General features: G+C 46.7%; 1 protein-coding gene across 2 annotated transcripts in view; it reads left to right on the top strand.

The window, feature by feature from the left end:
* BMERB1 (bMERB domain containing 1) overlaps positions 1-12,596 on the top strand; it is a 167,663-nt gene that overhangs the window by 95,350 nt on the left and 59,717 nt on the right. The gene's annotated exons all lie outside the window — the stretch shown is intronic.

Below are 12,596 nucleotides of genomic sequence, written 5' to 3'. Positions count from 1 at the left end.
CTTTATTGATCGCCTACTGTGTGCCGAGCCCTGAGATAAAGGCATTATGCACGTTTTTAAAAGCCTCATTTGATTCTCACCACCACCCAGGGAAGTGGGTATTGTCATCTCCTGTTTTAAGCAAGACTCTGAAGTTGGAATTGAATTCAGGCCAATCTGACTCCAAAACCTTTGCTCTATCACCCACGGGGAAGAAAGACCCTATGCTGGGGTCTTTTACGAGCACACACTCTGCTCTCAGGCCTGAGTTTTGTTTTTATCTTTTTTTTTTTTTTAAGCCTGTCAGCTTGGGCAGGTTACTTGTACTCTCTGAATTTCAGTTCCCTCATTTCTAAAATGGGGGAAAATAACAAGATGGGGTCTCTAGCAACATCAAAGTCATGTGGGTTGAACGTTCATTAGCTACAGAGTAGGGCATTCCTGAAGAGTTGCAGATAGCCTTTCAAGACAAACTCTCATTAAAAAAGTTGGGCTCTGAGTGTGTGGTGGTGCGCACCTGTGGTCCCAGCTACTCAGGAGGCTGAGGTGGGAGGACTGTTTGAGTCCTGGAGTTCAAGGCTGCAGTGAGCTATGATTGCATCACCGCACTCCAGCTTGGGTGACAGAGACCCTGTCTCTAAAAAGTACAAATTAAGGCCAGGCACAGTGGCTCACACCTGTAATCACAGCACCTTGGAAGGCTGAGGCAGGATGATCGCTTGAGCCCAGGAGTTCAAGACCAGACAGGGCAATGTAGCCAGACCCTGTCTCTATAAAAAATAAAATTAGTTGTGTGTGGCTGGTGTATGGCTGTGTGTGCCTTTGTCCCAGCTACTCAGGAGGCTGAGGTGAGGGGATCGGTTGAGCCCAGGGGCTCAGGCTGCAGCGAGCTATGATCATACCATTGCACTCCAACCTGGGAGACACAGCAAGACCCTGTCACTGAAAGAAAAAATTTAAAAATACAAAAAATATAAAAATACATCAAATTAAAATGAAAAAATTGGGCTTCTGCAGACAAACAGTGAGAGGTTACAAGCAAAACCAAACCAAACCAGAGGTTAAGAGGCAACCTGGCTGGAAAATTCCCTGTACTGCCTGTCAGCTCCCCACCCACACTCCACTGGAACCAGCAGGAACATCAAACCTTCTAGGCAGGCGCTAAGCCCCGCCCCTATTCGTTCACTGATTTTTCACAACGCCAAGAGGCTGAGTCTGTGATCACCCCATTTTGCAGATGAGGAGACTGAGGCTTGAAGAAATCAAACAACCTGCCCAAGGCCTCCCAGCTAGTAAATGGGGAGTTAGGGTTCAGACCCAGCTCTTTCTGCCTTTAAACATATTCTTTATACATTTTTAGTTAGTTATTTAGAGAGAGGGTCTTGGTCTGTCGCCCAGGGTGGAATGCAGTGAGGCCATCGTAGCTCACTGCAGCCTCAAACTCCTGAAAGCCCATCCTCTCACTAGGACATTATATGACCTTCCCTCTCCTTGCATAAAATGAATTGCAATATTCACAGCTGTCATTTTTCCAACCCTTTGCATGCGCCCGACCCTGAGCTAAATGCTTCCCATGCATAATTCCTTCTCAGAGACATCTCTGAGGAAGGTTCTAGAACATTTGCACTTTATGGCTAAGAAATATCTTCCCTTTTGTCTGGAAATAAACTAAAATGATACGTGAGCATTCAGAAACAATCCCTTCCTCCCTGTGTTTTAAAAGGGAGACAGGCCAGGTGTGGTGGCTCACATCTATAATCCTAGCACTTTGAGAGGCCGAGGCAGGTAGATCACTTGAGGCCAGGAGTTCGAGACCAGCCTAGCCAACAAGGTGAAACACCGTCTCTAGCAAAACTACAAAAAATTTAGCCACGTGTGGTGGCGTGCACCTATACTCCCAGCTACTTGGGAGGCTGAGGCACAAGAATCATTTGAACCTGGGAGGCGGAGGCTACAGCAAGCCGAGATTGTACTACTTCACTCCAGCCTGGGCAACAGAGTGAGAAACTATCTCAAAATAATAATAATAAAATAAAGCAAAAGGAAGACAGAGAAACATGAGTCTTGCTTTGAAGTACTCAAGATCCCTTTGTTTAAAAAAAAACCCACAAAAATGCAAAAAATTTAAAAATACAAATACAAATTAAAAATTTTAAAAATATATATTTATTTTTATTTACCTAATGGTGCTGCTGCGGAAACAATGGTTACCACTGTGCATTTACCGACCTTTACTGTGTGCACGTGTGTGTGTGGATGTGGGTGTGTGGATGTGCATGTGTGGATGTGTGTGTGGCTATTTGTGTGGATGTGTGGATGTGTGTGTGGATGTTTGTGTGTGGGTGTCTGGATGTGTGTATATGTGTGGGTGTGGGTGTGGATCTGTGTGCACGTGTGTGTGAGGATATGTGTGTGCATGTGTGCGTGTGGATGTGTGGGTGTGTGGATGTGTGCGTGTGTGTGGATGTGTGTGTGGGGATATGTGTGCGTGTGTGGATGTGTGTGTGGGTGTGGATGTGTGCATGTGTGGATGTGTGTGTGAATGTGTGGATATGTGGATGTGTGGATGTGTGGATATGTGTGTGGATTTGTGGATGTGTGTGTGTGTGTGTGGATGTGCACATGCCTGTCACTTAGCACGGGCTTAAGGACAAGAATAACTAGCATTTTTTAAGTGGCAGCTCTGCTTTGATCTCACTGAATGTCCTCATCAAGCCCATGAATCTGACCACTTAGGGACAAATGTCAACAGTAGACCCTTGGATAAATCAAATTATCTAAAGGATACAGAAGGACCTGAGTATTCTTAGGACATAGATCAGGGATTCTGTGACATTCTCCAGGGGAGGGACCCCCTTCCAGGCCCCCAGATGTCTTGCTGGAATGAGGTCCTACAGACAGTATTGGATGATGATGATGCTCCCCAACCAAGGTCAGCCTTGTAAGGTGTGTAGCCTGCTGGGTGGTGCACCTGCCTCATCAATCTCAGAGATACACGGTGGACCCTAAGGCAGCCAGGACAAAGGACACAGCACGTTCAGATCTGCACAAACTCCTCATCCATCATCCTCAGCCCTCCAGGTCAACAGGCTTTGAGCCAAGGCCCTGCTTGAATTCAGTTTCTCGGCTGTTTCTCAGTGCTGGTTTTTCCCGAAGCTGTGGGACTTATCCTGTGAGGGTGTCCTGTTCCTATCTCCATTTTGGATGGGAAGGAATGGGAGGTTAAGAAATTTCCCCAATGCTGCATTAGCTAATAAGTAGCCAAGCTAGGATGCAGTCTGACTCCAGAATGTTTATTAAGTGTATCAGTGAATGAAGGAAGGAGGGAAGGGAAGGGGGAGGGGAAAGGAGGGGAGGGGAAGGGAGGGAAGAAAGCAGGAAGGAAGGAAGCTTTGACTATAACTACCAAGATAATTCCTTCAAGTTTATAAGCTCCATGAGGGCAGAGACCTCATCCAGTTTCCTCACAATGTCTTCCCAGTGTTTTAAACAGTGCCTGGCACTTAGGGTCATGAATACTTGTCAAATGTGCAATAAATTATTCTTTCTCCATCGTTACCCCAACGATCCTCTTACACACACACACACGTGTGAGACACTCGGCACAGAGTAGGAGAGAGAGAAGAAAGTTTCAGACCCTACTGATCATTTTCAGGCTTAGGCGAGGAAGCTTTAAGTGACAGGAATGTGACAGCCCTCGGCTGAAAGATTCCCAGTGACCGTAGTGTAATAGCCGCGGTGAGATTGGTTTTGTCACACCTGCTGCGAGGTCATCACCTTAAAACTCATCAGCTGCTGCGGAGACCGTGTGAGTCAGCCCGTATTTCATGGCTGGGAATGTGTCTCACTTCCGTGGCTTCTTGCTGCATTGACTCTTTTAGTTTTACTTCTTGCGAGAGAGTCTCGCTCTGTTGCCCAGGCTGGAGTGCAGTGGTGTGATCTCGGCTCACTACAACCTCTACCTCCTGGGTTCAAGCGATTCTTGTGCCTCGGCCTTCCAAGTAGCTGTGACTACAGGTGCCCACCACCACGCCTGGCTAATTTTTGTATTTTTAGTAGAGACAAGGTTTCACCATGTTGGCCAGGCTGGTCTTGAACGCCTCCTGGGTTCAAGTGATTCTTAATGCCGGCCTTCAATGCTGTGACTACAGGTGCCCACCACCACGCCTGGCTAATTTTTTGTATTTTTAGTAGAGACAAAGTTTCACCCATGTTGTTGGCAGCCCAGGCTGGTCTTGGAGGCACGCCCTCCCTGGGTTCAAGTGATTCTTGTGCCTTGGCCTTCAAGTAGCTGTGACTCCACAGGTGCCCAGAGCCACCACGCCTGGCTAATTTTTGTATTTTTAGTAGAGACAAAGTTTCACCATGTTGGCCAGGCTGGTCTTGAACTCCTGGCCTCAAGTGATCCGCTCTCCTTGGCCTCCTTGGGATTGCAGGCGTGAGCCATTGCACCCAGTCTGCATTGACTCTTTTAAACATGAGTCCAGGGGTGGGCTGCCTGCCCCATCCCCAAAGCCCTGGCACCCTGACATTTAGATTATTTCATGGGCTTCCTTTTTCTCTGCTGATTTACCTTGTCGTTTCCTCCAAGATCCATAGCCTCTGCCTGTTCTCCCTCTTTTCCTGCCACGACAGTGAGGAAGAAGAAGAGGGAGATTTCCCTACACCCAGGGAACTGGTGAGAACTCGGGAGATGTGGGATCAGAGGTCATCATCCTGGCTCTCTTACATCCTTGGTCACATGACGGTACACACAGAGTTGCTATTTCCTGCAGGCACTGACATGCTACCTGAGTGCTATGTCCCTTGCTGGCATTCACCCCTTAATTTTAGCTTCTTGAGTCCTCGTGAGAACACCAATAGAGTGAGTTCTATCTCTTCTATTTTATGAATGAGCAAATTGAGGTGGCAGAGGCAAAGTGACTTGTTCAAGGTCCCAGCTAGGATGAAGTAGTGCCACGATTTGAACCCAAGGTGTCTGTCTCCTGGGGGCAGAGCCCTTAACCTTAAGCTGTTCTGTTATCTTTATTCTCAATGCCAGGCCCCCCTTTCTCTTTGCCTTACTCTCCTGCAATGCAAGGACAAACCCCTGATTGGATGCCCCCAGTCCCACACTGAGTCTTGTCATGTTCCACCATCTTGAATGTGTGTGGTGGAACTTGGACAGATTTGACTAAGTCAGGCTTTGAGGCTTCTTTTCTGTACCATTGAAACTGACCCAACAGTCCCATCATAGATTTTTTTTTTTTTTTTTTTTTTTTTTTGAGACAGAGTCTCAATCTGTCACCCAGGCTGGAATGCAGTGGGGCACGATCTGGGCTCACTGCAAGCTCTGCCTCCCAGGTTCACGCCATTCTCCTGCCTCAGCCTCCGAGTAGCTGGGACTACAGGCACCACCACCATGCCCGGCTAATTTTTTTTTTTTGTATTTTTTAGTAGAGACGGGGTTTCACCGTGTTAGCCAGGATGGTCTCGATCGCCTGACCTTGTGATCCACCTGCCTCGGCCTCCCAAAGTGCTGGGATTATAGGCGTGAGCTACCGCACCCGGTGCACAGATACTCTTTTGGATAAACACAGAAGTTGACCTTTCTGATCTTAAAGCTTGAAGCCCTCATTTGTCTTATCTGAGTTCCTTCCTCAGGAAAGGGCCACCAGGCCTCTCAAAAAAAGTATCAAAGAACTGAAACTCACCAGATTACCACATCCAATGAGATGCCAGACCCCTCATTCATCATGATAGCTTTCTTGCTCCTCCCTAGTTCCTGCTTTCTTATACATTGTTGCATTTCTTCCCTGCTATATAAACTCCTAGTTTTAGTTGGTCAGGGAGATGGATTTGAGACTGAGCTCCCATCTCCTTGGCTGCAGCACGTGCTTAAAATCTTCCTTGGCAATATTCATCTTCTCAGTGATGGGCTTTCTGTGCCACGAGCAGCAGGACCTGGACCAGATCCCTGGTGTTTCAGTATCACTATTTCTCTGCAGATCAACTATTCATTTCAGAGACCAAAATGATGAGCTCAAATGTAGACAGTCAAAGTTTGTGAAGTCAGTCTGCTGGGAATGTGCTGTAGAAAAAGAACTCTGTTCCCGTAAGAACTCTTAAGGACCACAACCATTGGTGTTTACAGAGCCCTTATCGTGGACCTAGGCTTAGGCTAAGCCCTTCACCCGCGTGCTCACATAACCCACATCAAATGCTTACTAACAGAAAGATGCATCAGGAACCACCCCAACCCAGGACACCCACTTGCCCTGAATCAGGCCCAGGAGGTCAAGTTCATAGACCAGCTATGAGTGAGCTCCCAGCAGGTAGGTGTGAACTCTGAGTGTGCTCCTCACTCTGAATTTCCAGTGTGTCTTCTCTTGCTGACTTCCCTTTGCTTGTCCCCTGGTTTCCAGTGTGCAAAATGGCATTTAGAGATCTCTCTGTTGAGGCTTGGCAATTTTATCAACTTTACTGGAAGAGGGCAATAACACAAAACCACCTCCAAAAATAGGCAGCAAACATCTGGGAGATAATGCTTGAAACGCCTGTGTTTACCCCCATCTTGACCCTATGTTCCACCCACCTCCTAGTCCCTCCCACTGCTACCCCATCTCCCTACCCATCCTGCCCCCATCTTACTGCAGGCAAGAACTCGCAGAGGCTGTCAACCTCAGACTCATTTTCTCGCCTTCCTTCCAGCACTGAATCACATCATTAGTTTTTAATAATTCTTCTCGCAGCCCCTCTGGCTCGCTTTGGCTCTTCCACGTCTAGTCTACCATCCCGCTCCTGCTGTTTATCTGGGTTTCAGATAATTAAGTATCTTCGGCTTCCAAAGGGGGCGGGGGTTGGTTATCTTCCTTTTACACCCGCTTGCTGGATTTTCATAAAAAGGGATAGCGTGCCCTGCTGCTCAGCTTGCTCTGGGCAAAAGCAGGTTTTAATCAGCCAGAGACAGAACTGTAGCAGGCAGGGAAGGTAGGCGTGCAAAGGACATATTTCAAGAGCATAGCCTTTGAGTTCCAATATTTCCAGAGCCTGGGCTTGAAATCCAGTAACTTCGCTTTATTAAGAGGTACCAAGTGTGGTAAAGAGGTCAGGCCCTGGGACCCTGGCAGAGATTCAAAATAGGGTAATAGAAAGTGCATGCATTGTGTTGAAACCCCCCCCAACACACACACACACACGCGCGCACACACACACAGAAAGTGTATGCATTGTAGACAGCAGTTCTTGTAAAACATTTTCTATGCTGGCTAATTTTCTAGTGTTTTACTGTTTTGAGCCATATAATCCTTACTACCACCATCCAGGCAGAAAATATCACGTAGCCCTTATTTTATTTATTTATTTATTTATTTATTTATTTATTTTTTTAGAGATGGAGTCTCATTGTGTCACCCAGGCTGGAGTGCAGTGGCACAATCTCGGCTCACTGCCAAGCTCCGCCTCCCGACATAGCCCTTATTTTATAGATGAGGAAACTGAGGCACTGAGAGGTCAAGTCTCTTGCCCAGGGTTGTACAGTTTCCATGAAATAACATTCTGGGTCCAGATGAAACGGGAAGAGTTCCCTTGTCCCCCTTGCAGGGTGTGTGATGGGGGAGTGGCTCGCTTCTTCAGTGCCCCGCTGCTCTAACCTCTAGGGCAGCATACAGATGGGTCCATTGTGGGGATCCGATCCCACGGCAGTGTCTAGGGGTGGATGTTTACAGCTCCTGAAGCCCCAGTGGGTGTGTGTTACAGGGTGCTCTTTTAGTTTTGCCATCTATAGGCGGCTTGTGTTAAACAGCTCAATTAGACCCGTTGTCCCAACGACAGAGGGCATTCTGTATCCTGGGTTCTTGCCTTGATGCACCAGAAGAATCAGATCACACGTGGACTTGGAGAATGAGTGCGAGGCTTTATTGAGTGGAGGTAGCTCTCAGCAGATGGGGGAAGCCAGAAGGGGACGGAGTGGGAAGGTTTCCCCCTGGAGTCAGTCCGCCGAGTGGCCCAGGCCCCCCTCCGACTGCTCAGGCCAAACTCCACCTCATTCCACCAGTCGACGGCCTGCCAGCGTCTGTCATGTGTTCTTCTGCCAGCGTGCTCCTCTTGACGTCTTCTTGACATCCAGCCGCTGTGTCTTCTTCACCGATCTGCAGCTCTTGAGGTCCAGCAGCTTGTGTGTCTGCCTGCCAGGGTCTTGGGGTTTTTATAGGCACAGGATGGGGACGTGGCAGGCCAGGGTGGTCTTGGGAAATGCAACATTTGGGCAGGAAAACAAAAATGCCTGTTCTCACCTAAGACCATGGGCACAGGTGTGGGGGTGGAGCCCTGTCCAGGGACCGTGCCCTCCTCTACCCAGCACTTCCCTTCCCTCCTTCTGTAGCATTTAAAGTGGCCACACCCTTCCTACCACTTCCCTTCCATATCACAGAGTCCATGGTCTCAGTCATCAAGCTGGGGGGTCTCTCAACTAGCTTCGAATTCTACTACTTACCAACTGTGTGCCCTGGAGCAAATATTTTGTCCTGTTTCAACCTCAGCTTCCCCTGATATACAAGGGGGACAGTGATATCTCCCAGCAGCATCATAGCAAGGGATGAAAACAGACACAGGTATGAAATTGGGGGGCCCTTCCTAGGTAGCAGGCAGTTCAAAATTCCCTTCCTTCCTTTCGTTGTTAACGTTGTGCTTCGTGGGACAGTAGGGCATCAGGGCTGCTTATAGTTGTTTCCAGAGAATTCCCAGAAAATATTGCTCTCCCCAAGAGAAGATGGGATTCACCGTGGTTTCCTTGAGACCCTCTTGGGAGGCGCCAACTCTCTGAGAGTGGCTCTCAGCCATTAAGTGCAACTCTACCCTGGGGCCTTGATTTTATTATGATGATTATTTAAAAATTTTTTAATAAACCTGCATTTTTTTCCCCTTTAATGAGCTGATAATTCTGAAGTCTGTTAGGAAGAGCTTCAAGCCAAGGGCAAAATGAAGCATGTGCGTTTATGTAACTTGACACATTTCAGCCACATTCAGGAGCTCTGTGTCACTCTAGTTGCACTCGGGGTTTTAAATAGCATCTTCCAGGAACAGGTCACCGTTGCCGGGGCCACTGTACATATTGGGTGGGAAGAGATGCCCTTAATTGCAGAAGATCTAAGAAGCAATTTGTCTTGGACAAAATATACAAGAAGTTGGGGTTTAGGGGGGAGGGAAAGGAAGGAAGAAGAAACGGAGAGACTAAAGGGAGGAGGGAGAATGTTCTAAGCTAGACTTCTGAATGGAAGGACCCTCCTCCTGAATTTCTAAATGTACTAGGAGGCGGGGAGGAAGGTGAGAATCTGTGTTGATTGAATGGAGAAAAAAATGTTAGTCTGGGCGCAGTGGCTCATGCCTGTAATCCCAGCACTTTGGGAGGCCGAGGCAGGTGGATCACCTGAAATCAGGAGTTGCAGACCAGCCTGGACAATATGGCAAAACCCCGTCTCTACTAAAAATACAAAAAAAAAAAAAAATTAGCTAGGCATGGTGGTGTGCACCTGAAATCCCAGCTACTCGGGAGGCTTGAGGCACAATAGTCACTTGAACCTGGGAGGCAGAGGTTTCCATGAGCCAAGATTGTGCCACTGCACTCCAGCCTGGGTGACAGAATGAGACTCTGTCTCAAAGAAAATAAATAAATCAAATAAATGTTCTGCACTTGACAAGCTCCTGCTGCTACAAGTTGTCTTTCATGGTCAGAACAAGTTTCCAGAAAGAAAATAGTCTCTAGAAGTTCCATCTTCCTAGAACTGCATTACATTCTGCTCAGAGGACCACCTCTGAACCACCTAGACTCCATTGGGTTGGGAGGGAGATTACCATGTAAGACCCTGGTGATTGTCAATTTTATGCATCAACTTGACTGGGCCACAGGGTTCCCAGATGTTTGGCCAGAGATTCTTCGAGGTGTGTGTCTGGGAGAGCATGGGTGGATGAAATTAACATCTGAATTGGTAGACTGACTAAAGCAGACTGCCCTCCCTAATGCAGAGGTGGGTTGGCCCCGTGCTATCAGTTGAAGGCCTGACTACAACAGAAAGGCTGAGTCGGAGGGAACTCTTGCTGCCTGACTGCTTGGGTTGGGACATCACTCTTTTCTGGTCTTTTAACGCAAACTGAAACATCAGCCCTTCTTGGGTCTTGAGCCTGCCAGCTTTTGGACTGAAACTTACACCATCAGCTCTCCTGGGTCTTCAGCTTACCACCTATGGATCTTGAGACTTCTTGGCCTCCAAAATCCCATGAGTCAATTCCTTATCATAAATCTCATTCCAGGCCAGGTGCAGTGGTTCACGCCTGTAATCCCAGCACTTTGGGAGGCTGAAGTGGGCAGATCATTTGAGGTCAGGAGTTTGAGACCAGCCTGGCCAATGTGGTGAAACCCTGCCTCTACTAAAAATACAAAAATTAGCGGGGCATGGTGGCGTGTGCCTTTAATTCCAGCTACTTGGGAGGCTGAGACAAGAGAATCGCTTGAACTTGGGAGGTGGAGGTTGTAGTGAGCCAAGATTGCATCACTGCACTCCAGCCTGGGTGACAGAGTGAGACCCCATCTCAAAAAAAAGAAAAGAAGGCCGGGCGCGGTGGCTCAAGCCTGTAATCCCAGCACTTTGGGAGGCCGAGACGGGCGGATCACGAGGTCAGGAGATCGAGACCATCCTAGCTAACACGGTGAAACCCCGTCTCTACTAAAAAAAATACAAAAAACTAGCCGGGCGATGTGGCGGGCGCCTGTAGTCCCAGCTACTCGGGAGGCTGAGGCAGGAGAATGGCGTGAACCCGGGAGGCGGAGCTTGCAGTGAGCTGAGATCCGGCCACTGCACTCCAGCCTGGGCGACAGAGCGAGACTCCGTCTCAAAAAAAAAAAAAAAAAAAGAATAAAGAAAAAACAAATAAAATAAAATAAACCTCTTCAATCCTATTGGTTCTGTTTCTCTGGAGAACCCTGACTAATAGAGCCCTTTTTATTCTCAGAAATTTTCATTTGGATGGTTTATCTGGTCAGCAAAGATCTAGGGAGTTGGATAAAATGAAAACATAGGGAAATTGGCTCTACCTCTTTGGAAAACAGTGTTACCTAGTAAAGATGAACAGGTGATTATAACCTGCAGTTTTGCTCCTGGGTCTACCCCTGGTTAGTCACTAGCTTCACGTGGCTATTTCAATTTAAATTAATTAAAATTAAATAGCATTTAAAATTCAGTCTCTCGGTAGCCTGAACCATGTTTCAAGTATTCATTAGTAAATAATGGCTAGTGGCTACCCTATTGGAAAGCATACATTTGTACAGAGTGTTTCTATTGTTGTAGAACATTCTATTCACCAGCACTGCCCTAGAGAAACTACACATGAACATTAGGAGGCATGTTCCAGAATGTTCATAACTGCCTTGTTTGTGGTCTAGTTGTACCACAGAATACTATACAGCAGTGAAAAATGAATGAGCAACAGGTATGAACATGAAAGCATCTCAAAAACAAGATGTTGAGCAGCATTTATATAAAGTGTATGAAAGTAAAAAATATAGGCCAGGTATGGTGGCTCATGCCTGTAATCTCAGCACTTTGGGAAGCCAAGGTGAGTGGATCACGAGGTCAAGAGATCAAGACCATCCTGCCCAACATGGTGACACCTTGTGTCTACTAAAAATACAAAAATTAGCTGGGTGTGGTGGCGCACGCCTGTAGTCCCAGCTATTCAGGAAGCTAAGGCGGGAGAATCGCTTGAACCTGGGAGGCGGAGTTAGTGATCACGCCGAGATCATGCCACTGCAGAGCCAAGATCACGCCATTGCACTCCAGCCTGGGCAACAGAGCGAGACTCCATCTCAAAAAAAAAAAAAAAACTAAAAAATATCATTGTGCTGGCATTCATATATGGGTGCCAAAAGATAAAAATAAAAAGCATTGACTGGGCGCAGTGGCTCACACCTGTAATCCCAGCAGTTTGGGAGGCCGAGGCAGGCAGATCACGAGGTCAGGAGATGGAGACCATCCTGGCTAACACTGTGAAACCCTGTGTCTACTAAAAAAAAAAAAAAAATTAGCCAGGTGCAGTGGCGGGCACCTGTAGTTCCAGCTACTCGGGAGGCTGAGGCAGGAGAATGGCGTGAACCCAGGAGGCGGAGCTTGCAGTGAGCCGAGATGGTGCCACTGCACTCCCGCCTGGGCAAAAAAGCGAGACTCCATCTCAAAAAAATAAATAAATAATTAATTTAAAAAATAAAAACCATTAGCACAAGTTTGTGATAATGCCTACCTCTGAGGGAGTGAGAAAAACATGAGGGAATGGGGCACATGGGGCTGTCTAAGAGTCACACACAGATTATTACTTAAGCAGGATGTTGGGAACATAATTGCTTTATTATTCCATAAAAATAATATAATAATAATTACATAAAGTATGAAATACTAGTAAACAATAAAATATAAATATTTTATTACATTATTTAATTTATTATGTTTATTATAGTATATTTTATTATAATATAAAGATTACTATAAAAGCATTTTATGCACATTTTTATATATAGTTCACACACACTTCTATTTTTTAAATTGTGGCAAAATATATATAATAATATTTACTGTCTGAAACCATTTCTA

The sequence above is a fragment of the Papio anubis genome, chromosome 18, assembly GCF_008728515.1.
Source record: "Papio anubis isolate 15944 chromosome 18, Panubis1.0, whole genome shotgun sequence".
In the NCBI taxonomy this organism is placed as follows: domain Eukaryota; kingdom Metazoa; phylum Chordata; class Mammalia; order Primates; family Cercopithecidae; genus Papio; species Papio anubis.
This window is presented reverse-complemented; position numbering and strand designations above follow the sequence as displayed.